We start from the raw sequence: 20,035 nt of genomic DNA, 5'->3' as shown, positions 1-20,035 counted from the left end.
ATTTTTTTAAAACATACAAGAACCCCAACATAGCCCCAACACACTCAAAAAGAAAACATTGAAATAATCAGGACCCCCCACCCACTAACACTAACTAAACTAACAGCCTATACTAACCTAACACTAAGACCCTAAGCCCACTAAGTATAAGAATAAGGAAAGAGGAGGGAGGGGAGGGAATCATGTCCATCAACAAAGTCTAGAGGTAGGTCCTCCGGAGGGTCCGCTAAATGGACCGCAAATGCCTGTTGATATGGCGAACATCCCGCTGCAGGTAACTCATTTTCCGGAGGACATGGTCCAGTTTGCGCTGCATGTCCCCAAAAGCAGCAGGGTCAATTGTTGCAGCTAGGGCAGTCTGGGTGCCAGCTGAAGACGTGTGGGGCCGTGTATTGTCAATGCCTGTGGGCTGCCCTGAAGGTGGTCCACTGCTAGGGCCTGGAGCACTTGCAGATGTTTTTGGGACAACGGTCCCAGCTGTGGGTGGTGCCACCTGGGTGGTAGTGGTGGTCGTGCTGGTGGTGGCTGTGGTGGGCAAAGTAGATCCACCCTGTAGGATAGCCCTCCAGGCTCCTGAGGCACGTTTGGTCCTGTATCTTTGGGCCATCCTTCTGTACCCCGACTCTACCAGCAGGATATGCTGGTAACGCATTGTCCGCCTCTGGAAATCACATACCTGGTGGGTGTCATATTAGCAGCTGTGAAGACAAAGGAAAAAAGTTACATTAGGAACTGCATTGTGTGAAATGGCACAAGAAGTAAATCAGACAGTATATCTACTGTACTTGTAACAGCTCCTATAATCATACAGATCATTGAATGTCCCTGAGGAAGTACATGGCAGGCCAGCCTACAAAGGTCATATCACACATGGCACATCCAAACCCTACAAGATGGGTAACAACTGGCATGATTTTGGCATCAGAGTTTTGCCAGTTGTCAGCTAACAATCATGCTGCACATTCTCCGCCAATGCCAGGGCTACAAATGTCAGTGTATGGGATGGAAATCTAGGGCCACATGATCTGCAATTTGTAAATGGACTTGCTAGTATAGTACTCATGTGCTACACCTGAGTGTGTATACTAGGTTCTGACCAAAGAATCACTGATGTACATGTCTGTGTAACATACTTGTATCATCAGTCCTAGGTACACTATTTACAAACCCATGCCTGTGTTTGAGGGTGGGGGGTGGAGACACAACTAACAATTTCAAACAACATGGACACCCAGGAAGCTTAGGAAAGCTTGACATGTGTTTGGCTCAACACACACACCACAGGTAAGGTGAATCTACAAATAGGAGACAGCAAACCCTTGACCAATCCCAGTGCCACACATGTCTTGCAATGCAGACCTTTGTCCACATCATATACTTCCAGTAAGCCATGACTTACAACAAACACAGAGTTGCAAGAACACCCATGGCCATGATTTGCATGCACACCTAGGCCATTGCACTCAAGTGCTGCATACTTGTAGCACTACATGTGAATCTACATGCTGCTAGGAAGTTCACCTACAGTTTCATAAGTACATTAGTGAATAGGGAAGCAGAAGTCTGTGGGTAAGCATTTTGCAGCCCCATTCTGGGAGAATGTGGGTCTGACAGGCAGACTAAATCTGAGATTAGGTCCAGTGCGACTCTTGTTGATACAAGTGTTATCCACATGACTCAACCCAATTCACATTGCAGGGCCTACAGGAATGACCTGGAATCCCTAGATAAGACAACAGGATGAGCATTGGCAAACTCCAAAATGCTGAGATAATGAAATCCCACTCATGGAACAAGACAAATGATGGGCCAGCGCATCACACCTTGCTATTTGTTCAACACACAGGAGTCCATCACACATCACCAGCAAACACAACACATAACAGACATATCAACACTTACTTGAGTTGTCAGGATCCTCGAATGAAGCCACCTCGTCCACAGTGTAGGGTGCGGGTCCACCTGTAATGCATCAAAGGAAGAAATGTGCTCACAATCTGTGCACTGACCAACAATTCCAAAGACAAAAACTATGTGTAAGATTATATAAGTAAGTAAAGCCACTCAGACATGATGATACTGCATCCGATATAGCACAGCTAACATGTACATAGCATGGGTCTCCTGTGACATTTACACACATATCTGCACACATGCAGTGGCCCTAACTATCATGTGGTGGCAAACACGCTCCTTCATTAGTGAGCAGACATGATAACGGAGTGTATTTGTCTCATCATGTGCATCCAAGAGAGACATCCAACGCCTGTTTCCTTGAGGAGTGCATTACCAGTGAAACAGCCATTGTGGCCTTGACAAATGTACGACACATAGGTACAATGTACAGAGGGGCAGGGACATTTGTAAGCCCTCATGTTATTACCATTTCTTCATTTGATGTGGCCCAGCTATGATGAGTTGCACCAACCACAGAGATATGAACCCATGTGCATACCTTTGGCCTGCCATCCCTAAACGAAAGGTGGAACACCAAACACCAAATACCAGTGTAAGATGTTAGCTGAGGGCACCTTGCACTTTTTCCCTATGCTTCCAAATCCTGATCTGACATGTATCCAAAATGATCAAGGACCACAATAAACCCTAACATTCATAGAACTTCCGTGAACGCTTTCCTTACACACTCACCAGACACACATGAGACATATGTGTGGGCCACATTGCTATCCTCAATTGACGTGAAGCCTGCACTCATTTTCTGCATCATGTAGTGTTTCTAAAGTCAGTCTAGCTGTTGTGTCAACAAAGGTCGGTAATATTTTGGAAAATCTATACCTCACTGGCAAATGTGACCTATATAGACATGATTGGCTCCTAATTTCTGTTGCTTTCTGACACAAAGGCGGCACCAACTTACATTAAGCAAAAGTATTCCGTAAGTTTGCAGAGCACTTGCTTTCTGACAGCTAGCAATTGTGGTCCTTCACATAGTCCATCAATGACCCTGTATGTTTCCAAAGCATTCCACACACTCAACAACATAGCCGGCAGATATTGTACAAATCATCTGATGTCACTAAAGAGCTTTTAATCATGCACATTTACATGATTTGTACTCACCAACAGGGCCACCAATCACTATTCCCAGGTAGTCCAGCAGATCTTGCTCCCTGGAGATGAGGTCAGCCCAGCGGTGCTTCAGCTAGTGGTCATTCCTCTGGCTCTGATATACGCGCTGCAAGTGATGCAGGACCTTTCCCTACCAGATTCGACGTGCCTTGGTGTGATACCCCTGTATCACCCGCCCCCCTGCCTCAATCATAAGTGGGAGGAAATGCCACACAAACCATATAAACCCCCCAAGCTCCTCCTCACCCATCTTGCCAAGACATGGCCTACCCAACATCTTAGCACCGAAAAAGGAGAATAGGGGAAAAAGAAGAACAAAGGAGAAAAGGGGAAAAGTAGAATTACAAAAAACTAAACTTAACAACTAAAAGAGCCCAACTATCCCCAAGCTAACACTACCCACAACAGACTTCCACAAACAACAAAGACAATGCAATACTGGACAAAAGAACACAATAAACACTCAGACGGTATACAACAACAATTTTAGATAACAAACAAACAAGTAATGGAGCACACAGGAGACAAAAGCACAATTTCACTGGACAAAACTCAAAACACAGCCACACAGTCTAGAAGAATCACAGACTGCAAAGTGAAAGTGAAAGTACCCCCAATGTACATAATCTTTAAACAGGATATCCTATTACATCACTTCCTACATAAAATGGCCGCCGTTTTTATCGTTATGCGTCATAATTTTTGACGCATACAGTATGTGCGTCATTTTTTTCGACGCACAGGAGTAAAAATTAGGCTGCATCCATATATTTGGAAATAGTCTTAACACTCAACCAATTTTAAGGGCATAATGCATCGTTTTTCGGGCATGAGTGTCATTATTTGACGCGTATGCGTCAACATTTCTGGGCAGTAACTGGGTTTGGGTAATTTTGCCATTTTAATGTAATGTTACATTTGTGACACAACTGAGATAGGCTGATTGCACCCACTTTGGTGTTGATGGTGTATGGTCACATGTGAGACATCATACTGCTGCTGACCATGATCCGCTACTTCCTTAACAGGATTCTCATTTTTGGCTGATGCACTAGATGGCCATATGTGTGGCCTACATATATGTATTGCACAAATTGGGCATGTTTGGCATCAGGAGAGGATAGCAAGGTGACGCAACTAAGTACAATACCTCAATGCCTACGGCTCAATGTGTGTGCATTGGCTACTAATGTAGTTGTCGACCCAGTGTGTGTGCATCACAAGATGCATTATTGAAAATATGCTTGTATGAATGTGAAGTCAATGTGTCCAAACCTTAGATGCAAGTCAGTGTGGAAATGAGAGAGGACATGTGTTAGTCATACATGTAGCAACATCTGTTGTGTGCATTTCCAAGATTTTGGGTAACGTAGACACCACAAATGACAAAGCATGCACAGGATAGATGGCAGAAGCTTGTTCATGTCAATGGTCCACAAGTTGCCCATCCCATGGTTTGGTAACTGCTTCCTAGGCACTTGTTGGTGAACCCACCGTGAATCTGGCACATGTACAGACTAAGTGGGTACCATGTTATTGGCACAGACAGCCAAAGGTGACCGCCAACTGTTATAACACGCCATAGTTGTGGTCAAATGACTGAGCCACAACTCTCCAGTGGCCGTGGTGGACCAGCAGACGAGGCAGCACATGGGCACATATTTCCAGTGATCAATTGCACAGAGGTGTCTGGTTCATGTGAGTGGTCCAATGTTGATCCTGTATATTTTTAGAGGTGTATGTTGTCACAGTTACGTCCAGGTCTCATCATGAGTCGATGGCGGCTATTCCTGTATCTACTGAGTAACCTTCGGAGATCAATGTGAGTAAAGTCGATGAGGACATGAGAACCTAGATGGGGATGGTCCCACCCTGTCACTGCAGACGTGTTATGAGACTGTCAACAGGGCAACCTTGGTGTGCTGAGTGAGATCATATCTCAGGAGTCATGTTCCGGCAGGTGTCATTACAACGTTTGTACACAGGTTGGCCTGTAAAGTTCCCACTGCAACTGGGAACATCATAGCCTCTGTGTTGATTAATCTTGCAGCTATTCACCACAGACAGCCCATCAATATGTTGTGAGCAATGTGATTCAGCGTGTGAACTGTCAGGGTCCCAACATGTGTGGACTTTTCATGCACAATATCAGAGGTAGCTGGTTCTGCTGGAGGCACCATACCCAATCCCAGCATACGGCCATGGTACACTGTCACACTTTGTCGTTCATGCATACATGAGACCCAGACAAGTAATAGGCCATGATTTTGGTATTCAAAGACAATTTTACTAATATGGTACAATTAAAAATCAGATGATGCTATACAATGTATTTGGGTATGCATTGAGGAAACACACGACAAAATACCCCCTGAGGAATGTGAGGTTTGGTAACACAAGTGGGGTACATATGTAGCCACAAGGAACCTTTAAGATAACGCACAGACAGGTGCCAGTCAGGCTGATAGGATGCAGGGTCAATCAGGAACCAGCAATTTCACAAGGTACATACTCAGTGGTCTGACTAAGACTGGTCGGAGGAAGAAAAAGACAGTTTTGAAGGTGAAACATAAACCCCAGGGCTGTGTTACACGGCTTAATTACTAGCAATGCATAAGAGTGTATTTGACAAAATGGCAACTTCTATGCTGTTCCAATCATCTGTAGGGGCAGTGCATGTTCAAATGGGTGGTGTGCATGGAGGTGATCCCAGGTGTGTGCTGCATCCGTTTCTCACAAGTCCTGTAGGTGAGATTCAAGTTCAAATGGCCAACAGTACCTTTCACACGGGAAGCAATCTACAGGTGATAACAGGGCTTAGAAACTACAAGCCAGTGTATTAATTGACCTGACGTCCATGCAGTCAGATGTACTATGACAATGGCATAACATAGGAAAGGGTGTAGCACACTGGATTATTATTATTAGTCTGTGTGTGTAGAGGAGGGAATATTGGGGTACACATATTACCATTCCAGGGACCTCTTCAGACAGGTGGGTTGAGACCTGGAGCATAGGTGTGTCAGGAGTTAGGAAATGGACTGACATGTGCATGGAATGTCATGTGCGCAATGCTTGTCATAGGTATGGCACTTGTGCTGTCTATGTTCTGCTTCTAGGGAACTCTAGTCACAGATAGTCCTTGCAAAGATAGGTGCTGTACGACTTACTGCTGTGAAGGGTCTGGTCATACATTCCTGTTACCAATGCAATTGCACATCCACTGCCTCATGTATGAGGCTTTTTTTCCCCTTATTGACTGATGGTGTCTTAGTTGTGTGCCATATGCTGCGATGAACCATGTTGCCAACATGTATGTGTGAAATAGGTGTGGTCCTCTGCTATTGCCCTTCAAAGGTGAAATGTACAGGATATATGTCATTTACAGTGTGTGTGTATGTAACTGTTGTATGATACGCATCACAATTGCTCAGGAAATTTCTGTGTCCTGATCGGTATATCAGCAATGCTCCATGAGGCTACACTCTTATTCTGATAGTTAGATATAAAGGTGAGCACAAATGATTAGCTATACCATGATATGGTGAATATTATTGGTGTTTATTTACATTAGTTAAGACAGAGGTGATGGTGAGTTGTTTTAAAATAAATTGTTCACAATATGTTGGCGCCTACGCAATCCAGCAGCTGTGTTTTTGTGTTGTGTTGTTCCCCCTCATGTTGCAGGCCAGCATCCTCCTCTTCCTCCTCTTCAGGCATGTGCGGCTCTGGTTCTAAGAGGGGAATGTTCCTTCGTATGCAAATGTTGTGCGGGATGGCACACGTTAGAATGATCTTACAGACCATTTCTGGGGAATATGGGAGGCTGCCACCAGTGATGTCGAGGCACCTGAATCTCGACTTGAGGATGCCGAAGGTCCTCTCAACTATGCTACATGACCTCCTATGTGCATCATTGTAGGCACGCTCTGCTGCAGTGCTTGGGTTGCCAAATGGTGTCATAATCCATGGCTGGATCCCATACCCCTGATCAGCTGAAAAAGAAAATGAATGGGATCATGTTGATGTAGCTTGCCCCATTGATATCACCTTGATGGCAGTAGTTGTCTTGTGTTGTCTGTGACTCTTTTGTGTTATTGTGTTCCTTCCTAGGCTTGTAGGATGTACCATTTGCATTGTGTTGTTTCCTTGGCTGAACGAGTGTTTGCCTGCTGACCGGTTGTCAGCAGTATGTTTGGGTATTTGCAGTACAGTGTGCACTCCCTAGCATTGTGACTTGTGATACAGGTGTCCTGTGTCTTCACTGGAGGTGAGATGATAGTTCCATACACAGATTCATTTTGACAGTGGTGGTCACACGTTAGCATCTATGTACCCTGGACATCCCATACCTTTAGACTTATGCAATGGATTGATTTAAACATTAATGAGACGCTTACATTTTGCAAGGTGACAATTGGCCAAACCTCTTCAAACGTTGTGATCATTGACGTCTTAACATTAGACTGTACACTAATTTCAGATGTGTGACAGGTTCACTGCAGACCTATCAAACATGGCTAGCGATGTCACGACCTCTGTGTGTTCCTGTCCACATGTTGCTGTCTTGGTGTATGTGTTGTGTGTCCTAGAGGGTTGCTGTGCAGTGTGTATACAAGTAGTTTTCTGTACTTACCAACAAGTAGTCCATTGCCATATCGTCCATCCTGGAAGTGTTGATTGATGGTAGAGTGACGGAAGATGAATGAGTCATGGAAACTCCCAGGATACTTTGCCACGACGTTGGTGAACAATCCTTGGTGATCGACAATGGCCTGCACATAAATGGAATGTGTGTGCTTCCTGTTGCGGTAGAGGTGTTCAGTTGCAGCAGGTGGCACAAGGCGTACATGTGTGCAGTTGATGGCACCAAGGACGTGTGGGAAGCCACTAATGAGGTAAAACCCCTGTTTTGTCTCCTGCTGCTTCTGCAGTGTGTTTGGGAAGCAGATGTGGCGGGGTGTGAGTCCAGTGATGGCATCCAGTACTTTGGGCAAGAAGGCAGAAAATGATGGCTGTGATATTCCGGCAACCAGGGTGCCAGTGCTTTGAAAGGAGCCACTTGCCAACATGTGAAGTACAGCTAGCAGCTTGGTTTCTGAGCTTTGTGTGGATCCCACAACATTTCTTGCCCTGCAGACATCACATTTTGCATACAGTATCACATTTTTCTTATATTTCTGTAATGGATGCTTTTCTAAAATCAGCAGGAACTCACATTGTTATTACTACCCAGCATTCTCAGCTTGATTCTATTAAAACACTGACTCATATCTGTGGCTTCGAAGTGCCTTAGATAGGAACAGATAAAACCAAGTTCAATGCGAGTCCCGGCACAGAAATGTAAGTAAAATGTATGTTTCAGCCAATGTCTTGTGTTTCTAAGGGCCTTTGGGTAAATCAACCTGGGGAGAGCCACATGAAATGCCACCATGGGCTCTCCTGGATGTCTTGTTTTTACAACTGTACAAGTTTGGTAGGTTTCCGTTGGTGCCAGCTGAGCTAGGGCACAACATCCATAGATACCCACATTGCAAAAGAAGAGTTGGTTTTCAGTGGAAAGATGTCCATGTTACATTTTGGGCCCTTTCCTGTCAAGGGAGCTAGGCCCACCCACACAAATTAGGTACCTTTTTTTATTGAGAAACTTGGAGGAATATGGAATGGTAAGAAATGTATGGCTCCCTGCAGCTTCCGGCTCTTTGATTCACTCAAATGTGAGGAAAAAGTGTGTATTTGTCAGAGTTTGAGGTTTGCAAGGACTTCTGGATAAAATAACCTGATGAGATTCTTGCAAGTCACACTAGCCTGACCTCTCCTGGCTGTCCAATTATCAAACATTTCCAGGTTTGGTTTCCTCAGATTCAGGCTGAACTTGCACCCAAAATCCACAGCTAACCAAATTGCAAAAAAAGGGTTTTTTTTTTAGCCGAAAACGTTGATGTGGCCATGTTTTTTTTGGCCCTTTCCTGTTGATGGGCAAGGCCCACCACACAAGTGAGGTACAATTTTCATCAGGAGCCTTGGTGGAATACTGGGTCGTAATTTGAGGCTACCGTAGAAATTTGAATCAATCAAATATGAGGGAAGTGTGTGTTTAGCTAAAGTTTGACATTTGTAAGATAATATATGTAAAATAGCAACACAAAAGGATGACTTTTCAATCACTCACTCCCAGTCACAGATCTGAGTTTACTCCATCATTCTTTTGCTCACCATTCCAATTCAGTTTGGACCCAGCCATATGCACACAAACCCTGATATTGTTTAGAATGCCCATGATAAAATAAAGTACACTTGGCATTGATCCCTTATGGGGAAAACATTTTTGCAGCCGAAGTGCAAACGACTCCAAATAGTGAAAATATGGGGTGGGAAAGACTCAGCAGTTAATGGGTCAAAATACACAACTAACTTTTCAGCCAGACAATCACTATCAAATTTTGAGTAGTGAGAAGGATGTCACATTTGCTTTCAGTATTGTTGATTAGGATAGGAATTTCCCACACAACCTGAGGCTCTTAAGCAGGAATGTGCATGGTCCAAATAGGTTACAGAAATTTAACTGTATATGTACTTAAAACATAACAGTACATGCTCAACCTTTTATTTACACAGCAGCCTGACCAATAGGCCACCTAGGACCTACATTAGGGGTGCCTTATATGTAATAAAAGGAAGGTTTAAGGCTTGGCAAGCGGGTTTAATGCCAGGATGGTATGGCAATTTAGAACGGAATTCATGCTGCAGTTGTTGACCTTAGCCATGTTTAAGGGACTACTAAAGTGGATGACATAATACATGCTGCAGACCCACTGCTAGCATTTATTTTGCAGGCCATGGATATATGGTTTACAAGGGCCTTATAAGTAAAATACATTTGTTGGTTGGGTGTAAGCCCAGGTAACCATTCTTAGAAGAGAGAGCACAAGCACTTTGGTAATGGTTAGCCTTAGTAAAGTGCATTGAGTCCTAAGGCCAACAAAAATGAATTCAGTAAAAAAGTGGAGGGTAAAGGCATAAAGTTTGGCGTGACCTAGCAAAGAGGGCCAGGTCCAACAAAAATAATGTAATCTGCTTTCAAAATTTATGATTGTGTGGGGAAACCCCAAAATGTGATGACTTTTTTCATATATTCACAAATGTGCCTAGACATGCTTCAAGAGGCATATTGAGCCTAATCTACACCACAATTGTAAAACATGTGTTAAAGTGGGAAGTGAAATGTGGCTGGAAACAAATTAGCCAATTTATATTATACAAGAGGACTGCAGTACTGGATGCAAGTATATAATTACAAACAGTTAATTGGGCTAGAAGAGGATTTGTGGAACTTAATGTATCACTCATCAAGCAGTTTGCTTCTAATAATAGGGGGTTTCAGTGCAACATTATACCCTTGAAAAATAAGATCGATGTCAGGAGAAATTCATGCCTGTATACATAATTTCTCAAGTGTAAATCCTCAATTGTGGAATGATGACATTTAATGGGAAATTGAAGGCAGCCTTAAATAATTTTGAATTTGTATGTTTGAATAGCCGGTTTATAACCAATACACCAACCTCCCTAACTTTCAACTATGGAGCACAACGATATTCTTTTTATTAGTTTGGTTTAGTAACATGATTTAGGGGGTCATTATTACCCCAGCGGAAGGCGTTAATATGGAGGAAAGTACTGCCAACGGGCTAGCGGTAGTTTCCTCCATATTAAGACATTGGCGGATTTGCTCATGCCAAACTGCCAATGTACCACACCGCCCACCACAGCCGTAACTACCGCCGGGCTGGAGACTTCAATCTCCAACCCAGCAGCCATCACCTGCCTGCTTGTGGGATTATGACCCCACCTACAGCCTTGGTTTTAGTGGTAACCTTACTGCAATGAAAACTATGGAGGTAGGCACTATCAGTGACAGGGAATCCCTTCCCTGTCAATGATAGGGGTCTTCCCCGCCCCCTTCACAGATTCCCCCACCCCCATTTCCTCTCCAGCCCCTCTTCATACAAGCACCTTCATGCACACACACATACACACACTCATTCCGGCATTCATCCACACATGCATACATCCATTCACACACACATCCACACACAATTTACATACATACAAGCACACACGCATTCACACAACACAACACACACGCACTCACACATTCATACATACACACACATACAAAACGCAACACCTACCCGCATGCACGCACACATAGACATGCACCCCTCACCACACACACACAACATCCCAAATTGAATAATGACCTTGTAAATCGAGTGGAGGATTTAAAAATTATAAATGTTTGGTATAGAAAAACAACAAAATGTCATAAAATGCTTGAAGGGTTAATTTTGGAATTTAAAAGGAACGTGTAAAGGTTATTTGGAAGGGGGAAATACAGGATGGTTCGATAATCATTAGTAAGAAGTTGAAGAATTTACAAAAATGCAAGAGTCAATCAATCAGAAAATCAGGAAGAAGGGTAAATGGAAAACAATGCTGTCAGTAATTCAAAAAGACTCCAGTAAGTTTTGGAAGTTGATTCAGTCCAGTATAGGAGGTAAATTTATTCTGGAAGACCAGTGGGTATATCATTTGGAGGAGACATATAGTTAAGGGTATAGTGAGCGACCTCCAGCAACCGATGCATATGATGAGAAAGTTTTGAAGGGTCCTTCCCTGAAAGTAATTCCAGATGTACTGTTTGCCTTGAGGCTCGTAAGAGTAGGAGGATGGATAATCTCCCAGGCAGTAATAATCAAACCAAATAGTTATTGGGGCACAGTTTTTTGCTTAGCATTTAAAGCAGTTACAACAAAGAGGGTTATCATAGAAATCTGGAAAAGGGTTATAATAAAACCGATATGTAAGAAGTGTATTTCAACATTCATGAAGAACTACACTTACCCATGTTGCTTCAAAAGTGATCTTAAAGGTCTTATTTATTAATTTACAGACATGGATAGATACTCCTGAATTGCACCATTGTTTCTGCTTATGATCAATGGAAACTGACAGCAAGGTTTTGTGATGATTTGTTGACTTCAATACAGCCTTTGACTTGGTAAACCAAGAAATAATATGGGAGAAATTAATGGGGCAGAGTTTAATTAAATCTGGAAGGTATGTTATCCCAAAAAATCCTAATTGAGAATGGCCTACGCTAGGGCTGGAAATTGGTCCTGAATTTATTTGCCCTTTATCTAATGGATGTATCTTCTGTCGTATTAAACGCACACTCATTCTCTCTCAAAAAAGTGGGGGAGGAAGGGGGACCAGTAACTCACCTTTTATATGAAGACAACTTAGTAAATATCGATATGACACAAGGGTTACCAAGGAAATCCAACTATGTTTTCTAAATAATCTAAGGGAAAACAATTAGTGATAAATGTGGATAAGACATAAACACATAAACAATGGAATTTTGATGCAAAAGAAAAAACACCAATAGCATCTTGATTAATTCAGGTACAATAAGTGTTCTCTTATATCTATCACAGAGTGCATTTTACAACAAATTTAGGGCTTACTGTACCATTTGGTTGATGGGTTACTCCAACACAAACGTGACAGATATCCTGTTCACCGTATTTTGATTCCCATACGATATAATGGGATCGTAATATGGTGGAAGGAATATCCTGCACTGTTGTGATGACTCTAAATCAGGCCCTTAGTTGGAAATGTACATTGAGATGTAGTAAAAACCTGTGTGCTACCAGGCATAGCAGGATTATGGAAGATTAGTAGCAGCTATGGTGGACCTAATCTGTTACCAGTTGTGCAAGCATTCAAAGTGATTGTTCATGTAGGCGCTAAAATATAATGCATGAGTGGATATGGGGGAGTGGCCGACCGCAAGGGGGTTGAGTTCAGGTTTATTTCATGGCTTTAGCTGTTCACCCTGACATGAGTTATTATTACTTGAGGTGGATGTTCACCCATTTCTTACAGCACTGATATACAATATGCACATTTCTGATATGCAAACAAGTATAGTACACCAGATGATTATGTGAGATTTTTATGTAATAATGTTTAAGTGTTTCTATGATTGGACACTACATGCAAACTTTACAGGATTGTGTATTTAGGTGGTTTCAGCACTGTGATAGACCTCACCATAGCAGAATACCCTCACCCATTCCTACCCCTTAATTGAAACTGGAGTACATTTGCTTGTGTGAATCTTGAGGTAAAATAGTGGTTTGAAATGTGCTTTCATGTGTAAAAGGTTTTGTGAATCAGTCATATCATACACAGATATTACCCTAGTTAGGGGAGCAAGATGGCTTGCCAAAAATATTTCTGATACCTTGAATAATAACCAAAGGGCTGAATCCATACATTAGAGGATTTCAGGTTGGTGGCACACAAAAATGTAGAGTATTGATCAGAATTGTGTGGACACTCATCACTAAAGCATGCACACCATAGAGAACTAACAATCCCACCATACACTAACATACCCAAGTGAAAGGTGCTAGGGAAAATCCAAAGAAAGAGGGGATGCCACATATGTACAATATGTCAGACACAGAAACCGTAACACATCATTTAAATCCCCGCAGGTACCCCAGCCAATGTCACTGGAGAGGAGGTGCCAGCACTATCCAGTCCCCAAACTGAAGAGGCCCACAGTGATGGCAGCAACTCGGGTCTTCAGAATCTGGATGACCTACCTGGCCCTTCGGGGACCACTGGACAGCAGGTTTAAACACCACCACAGAGCCTCCTCCATCAGGAAAAAACACGAAAACATCCACCCAGCATACCCATACCTCTGTCGCCAGGACTTGTCAATCAGCAGTGTGTCCACCTCTACAGGGGCCACAGGGCACATCTCTTCCGCAAGACAATCAGGGACCTGGGGTCAGTGGCAGTGGGCACACAGTTCAGAGGACAGAGGCACAGGCCAACATGGACACTGGGAGGACTGCTGTGCACCGGGGGGAGGGGACATGCCCAGGGAACCGACTCTCCAGGAGGCTCTCGCAGAGATCCTGGGAGCCTATCAACATTCACAGAACACGATGGGCCAGATCCTGGACAATGTGAAGAAGAACAGATGGCTGCAGGAAGGACAGTACCAGGGGATCAGGGAGGACTTGCAGGCTATTAACAACACCCTGATCTCCATTGCTGGGGTGCTGGCAGACATGGCCAACATTATGAGGGAGGCAGTCTCATACCAGCGGGCCCCTGCCATTAGACAGACATCTGAACAGCCTTCTACTTCTGCTAGTGGTCAGGAGGCTCCACCACAGGATTCAATGGCCACCAGCACCCCTCCCCTGCAGAAGGTGAACCACCCCTCAAATGTTCCCTGCGATCCAGATAGAAGCCAGAGACACTTGCCAAGACCCCCCCCCCTGGGAAATGAGACTCTCCTGATTGTCACCCTTGTGTCCCACTCAGTCACCCTGTCCACCTTGAATTGCCATTACTCCCCTTCCTATGTCCCCATGGACAATGCACCTGTGCTGCAAACATACTCTGTGCTGCAAACAGACTGGAACAATACCCTGGACTTTCATCCATCATCACCCCATCCCATTGGGCTTGCCCCTTCATATATTAGCACTTCAATAAACAGCCTTTGAAAAAAAAAACATTTTGGATTATGTCATGTATATCAAATATGTATTCATTGTAACAGGTACAAACATTGCAAATCAACTGTACAGAGAATGAGCATAGATTCATGACCTGTAGCTGGCTTTACTTATCACACCAAGAGTATATATCAGGTCACCAGCATCTGCAAAATGAATTGCCAGAGGGTACAGTAAGTGGGCCTAGAAGTTACAAATATCAGCATGCAAATCCAACCAAAGGTCATTGAAATGTGAAGTAACACTGTCCTACCTGTGTGTCATTGGAAGTAGTGTTGGATCACATTTGTTCTGTTGTCCTCATCCTCTGCCTTCTCATCCTCACTGTTCACAAGGTCTACTGCTGCCACTCGCATATCTCCAGCCTCCTCCTCCTCCTGCAGGAATGGGACATGGCATCTGAGGGCCAGGTTATGCAACATGAAGCATGCCACCACTATCTGACAAACCTTCTTTGGTGAGTAGCACAGGGATCCACCTGTTAGATGGAGGCACCGGAACGTGGCCTTCAGGATGCCCAAGGTCCTTTCAATGATCCTTCTGGTTCACCCATGTGCCTCATTATAACATTCTTCTGCCCTTGTCCTGGCATTCCTCACAGGGGTCAGCAACCACGATAGGTTTGGGTATCCAGAGTCACCTGCAAATACTGAGAGACAACTTTTAGACACACACTATCCTATATGGCCCACACCATACCCATACACCAACATATACTGGGTGGGAACCAGGGCTCACTTATTACCCTGTGCCTCTGTAGTTGGACCATCACACGTGGGATGCTGCTGTTCCTCAGGACAAAGGCAACATGCACCAAACCAGGATACTTAGCATTGACGTGGGAGATGCACTGGTCCGCCAAGCACACCATCTGAACATTCAGAGAGTAGAAACTCTTACTACTCCTGAACACCTGCTCATTTTGCCATCAGGGGGACAAATGAAATATGTGTTCCATCAATCACCCCAATTATGTTGGGGATATGTCCCATTGCATAAAACTCTGCCTTCACTGTGGCCAAATCCTCAACCTGGGGGAAAACAATGTAGCTGCACATGTGTTTAATCATGGCAGACACCACTCTTGTCAGCACTATTTAGAACATTGGCTGTGACATTCCTGCTGCCAAGCACACTGTCACTTGGAAAGAACCAGTTGCCAGTAAATGGAGTACAGAGAGCACTTGCACAAGAGGGGGGATCCCAGTGGGGTGATGGATAGTAGATATCAGGTCAGGCTCCAATTGGGAACACAGCTCTGTGATTGTGGCCCTGTCCGGTCTATAGGTGAGTATTATGTGCCTGTCCTCCAGTGTAGCCACCATGGGTCTGTACACAGGGGAATGTCTCCATGTCCTATTCATAAGCAACGGTAGGTGTCTAAGCTGGACACACACTGAACAATGGAGCTAGAATGGAACTTTGCATCCTGTAAACATGAAATGGGTCATGGTGATTCGTCCAGCATGTGCTAATATCTCCTGTGACGCATCATAGTTCCAGGGCCTGCCCCCCCACCCCAAAATGGTCCACCTTTCCTGTCTGGAGGGACAGGTGGAAGTGAGGTAATTCTGCTGACATTGTGTGCCATTGCGTGAGGCGGTCGGGAACCGCTGTGCAACTTCTCATTGGCTAACATTAGGCCCCATGGGTTACAGTGGTCAATGGTGATCTAAGCCAGCGGTGATGGTATCCACCGCTGTGGAAGTGACCGCCATTTCCTAACTGATTCCTCACGTGTTACCTGACCTTCCATAGGAGAGGACCTATACTGCATGTGCTGCTGTGACCTGTGTCTCGAACCTACCATGGCCTGTGTGACCGGGAAAGGGCCCCAGCCTTCAATTCAGAGGAGTTGGAGAGACTGGTGGATGGGATCCTACCCCAGTACAGATTGCTGTATGGACCTCCATACCAACAGGTGAGTACACTGTGAGCATGATGCATGTGGCATGAATGCATGGAGCTGTGTGTGTGATGTCCTCATTTAAGGGGAGTGGGTGGATGTCCTCTTGGTGGCATAAAGGTTTTGTGCTGGGCCATTTCTGTGTAAATGGTGATGTGAAGGGGTATGGTGGGCCATATGTGTAACAGGCTGGACTGTTTGTCTAATTCTATTTTCTTGTGTGTATTGCCTCTGCAGGTCAGTGCCCATCAAAAGAAGGGTATATGGCGTGCCATCGTCAATGAGGTGCGGACCCTGGGGGTCTATGCCAGGCAGAGGACCCACTGTCGCAAACGGTGGGAGGACCTGAGACGCTGGACACGGAAGACGGCGGAGGCCCAGCTGGGGATGATGTCCCAACAAGGAAGGGGTGCCCGTTGAACCCTGACCCCCTGATGGCCTATCCAGAGCTGGATGGGCGCTTGAGGGCATCACAGCAGCCACAAGGGGGTGAGTACAGTGCCCATCATTGCAATTTACGCATGGGAGGGTGGTATCTTCGGTGGGGGATGTGTGTCAGTGGGTGCCCCTAGGCCAGGCCTGATATTGCAGCGTAGGTCCCCTGGTGGCTAGGGTGCAGAAGGGCAAATTTAGCTATCTAGCTCATAGGCATCCACTACTGGTCAGGGCTGCGTGGGTCCCAGGTGTTCGGCATTTGCCGGTGTGTGCCCCTCCCCATGCCTTGGAGGCAAGATATTTTTCTGGTAGTGCAATGCATATTGCGTAGGCCTGTTCATTGTGTGTGCGGGTGCTGTTTACGCCAGTGGTGGTGTTGGTGCAGCCATTGACCCAGTGTATCATTTGTCTCTTTCTCCCCCTTTTTTGTTTTGTCATCCTGTCATCCTGTCCTTATGTGCATTAGCATCATCTAACGGAGGAGCAGCGGCACCTGTGACAAAGGGAGCTGCATCCCACAGGACCCAGGAGGCAGAGTCCATCGATGGTGAGGGCACCAGTGGCATGGAGGTCGAGGGGAGCACCGCGCAGGAGACTGGAGGGGAAAGTTCAGACACAGATTCCTCCTCCAATGGGAGCTCCCTGGTGGGGGCGGACACCTCTCTGACTACCCCAGCTACAGGTACAGCCGCCACCCCTGCACCAGCACCACTCTCCTAGCAGCCCCTCATCGAGTTGCCCGTGCCCGCTCACCCAGGAGGGTGGGCATCTCCTTCGTCCCAGGCACCTCAAGCCCTGTCCCAGTCAGCCCTGCTGCCCTGAGTGAGGAGACTATTGACCTCCTGAGATCGACCTCTGTAGGACAGTCAAGCATTATGAATGCTATCCAGGGGCTGGCAGCCTAGATGCAACAATCAAATCCATTCCTGGAGGGCATTCACACTGTATTGGCGGCCCAAGAGGGATCGATTTAGGCTCTGCCCTCCTCTTTGATTGTAGCCATTGTCCCTGTTTCTACCGTCCCCCTCCAACTTCCACGGCCCAGTCCCATGCCCCTCAACCCAAACCTCTCCCAAGCACACATACAGATGAGCATGTACACAAGACAACAACAAACAATGTCACAGGCAAACACAAGCACCACACTTCGTCCCACAGGTACTCACACAAACACCATCCAGTTGAAGACACACCAACATCCACTATTTCCACTGTCTCCCACTCCTCCCCCTCCACAACCTTCCTCCCAGCCATGTCCACACACACACCTGCATGCACTACATCATCATCTACTACCAGCATCATGACCACACCAAGCAGAACACACACCTCACTGGCAGACACGTCCACAACAGCCATGCACACTTCCCCTGCATCCTCTCCTACTGTGTCTGTCCTCCCCTCCTAAGGTACACAAAAGCAAGTACTCAGACACCTCACAGCCATCCACCTCACAACAGCATACAGCCCATGTACCTGCACTTGCAACCAAAAGCAGCATACATCTCCAACAACCACTCTCTGGTCCTCCTCTCCCATTCCTTCTCCCTCTTTCCACCCCAAAGTCCCTAAAAAACATTTCCTATCCACCATTGACCTCTTCTCCACCCCTCACCCCCGTCCTGCACGTATGGGCAGGGTATCACAAACCGAGCCAAGCACCTTAGCCACACAGTCCACTGTCCCAGTCCTAACTGCACCCCCTTGTGGTGGAAAGGGATCATGGCCACATGTAATGAAGGGGAAGGAGCCTGTACCAGCCACACGAAATGCCAAGGAGTCTGCCTAGCAGGCAGGAAGATCAATGAGCCTGCACCAGCAGGCAGGAAGATCAAGGAGCCTGCACCAGCAGGCAGGAAAGCAAGGACCCTGGACCAGGAACTGTGACAGAGCCCCCACCATCAACCATGGTTATGCAGCCATCCGAGGTTACAGGGGATTGGCAGGAGCCTCCCACTACCAGCAGCACCACCACTATGCAGCAGACACTGCCGGCGGACGGTATGCAATCCTGCCTTCATGGGCTGCTGTGCTGCCTGTCCACTCCAGAACCATTGGGTATGACACCCCCCTTAGAGACTGTGGCCCATCACTCCCCAAGATCAAGCACAGGGCATGTTGCCCCCTCCAGAACCAGTGGGTATGACACCCACCTTAGAGACTGAGGCCCATCAGTCCCCAGGATCAAGCACAGGGCACATTGCCCCCTCCAGAACCAGTGGGTATGACTCCCACCTTAGAGACTGTGACCCTGCACTCCCTAGGATCAAGTACATGGCACGTTGCCCCCTCCAGAACCAGTGGGTATGACACCCACCAAAGAGACTGTGGCCCATCACTCCCCAGTATCAAGCACAGGGCACATTGCCCCCTCCAGAACCAGTGAGTATGACACCCACCTTAGAGACTGTGGCCCATCACTCCCCTGGATCAAGCACAGGGCATGTTGCCCCCTCCAGAACCAGTTGTCTTGTTAGATCTCCCGGCTGAGGTGACCCACTCTCCATCCACCGTCCCCCTGAGGTGCCTGCCTATTTACCAACTGATGTCCCTGCAGTGTTCTTTCCGTGTTGAAGCAGGTGAATTGTGTGGCCTTGGACTTTGGCCTATGGCTATGTGGCCCACGAAAATTGAGGACTGGGCTGTGTGCCTTTTTCTGTACATATGTATATATCTATTATCTTGCCTAACGTATTATTTCTACTGTGTTGATCTTATTACAAAAACGTTTGTGAAATTGCAATTAGCCGAATTGCGGGGCCAAATTGTTTTTTTAATGCATCTGGTTGTGTGTATGGTGTGTGTGTTGTGCGTGTGTGTGTCTCCCCCCTCCCTTGTGTGCTAGGTGGATATACTCACCGCCGTTGTCTTCACCGGTGTTGGTGTTCGTGGTGGAGCAGAACTTAGAATATCATAGGAAAAAGATGCAGTTCTGGTTCCATGGTGGTGTGGTTCTTCCCTGTGTCTCCAATGGTGAGTCCTTTCA

This window comes from Pleurodeles waltl, chromosome 8, assembly GCF_031143425.1.
Source record: "Pleurodeles waltl isolate 20211129_DDA chromosome 8, aPleWal1.hap1.20221129, whole genome shotgun sequence".
NCBI lineage: Eukaryota > Metazoa > Chordata > Amphibia > Caudata > Salamandridae > Pleurodeles > Pleurodeles waltl.
This window is presented reverse-complemented; position numbering follows the sequence as displayed.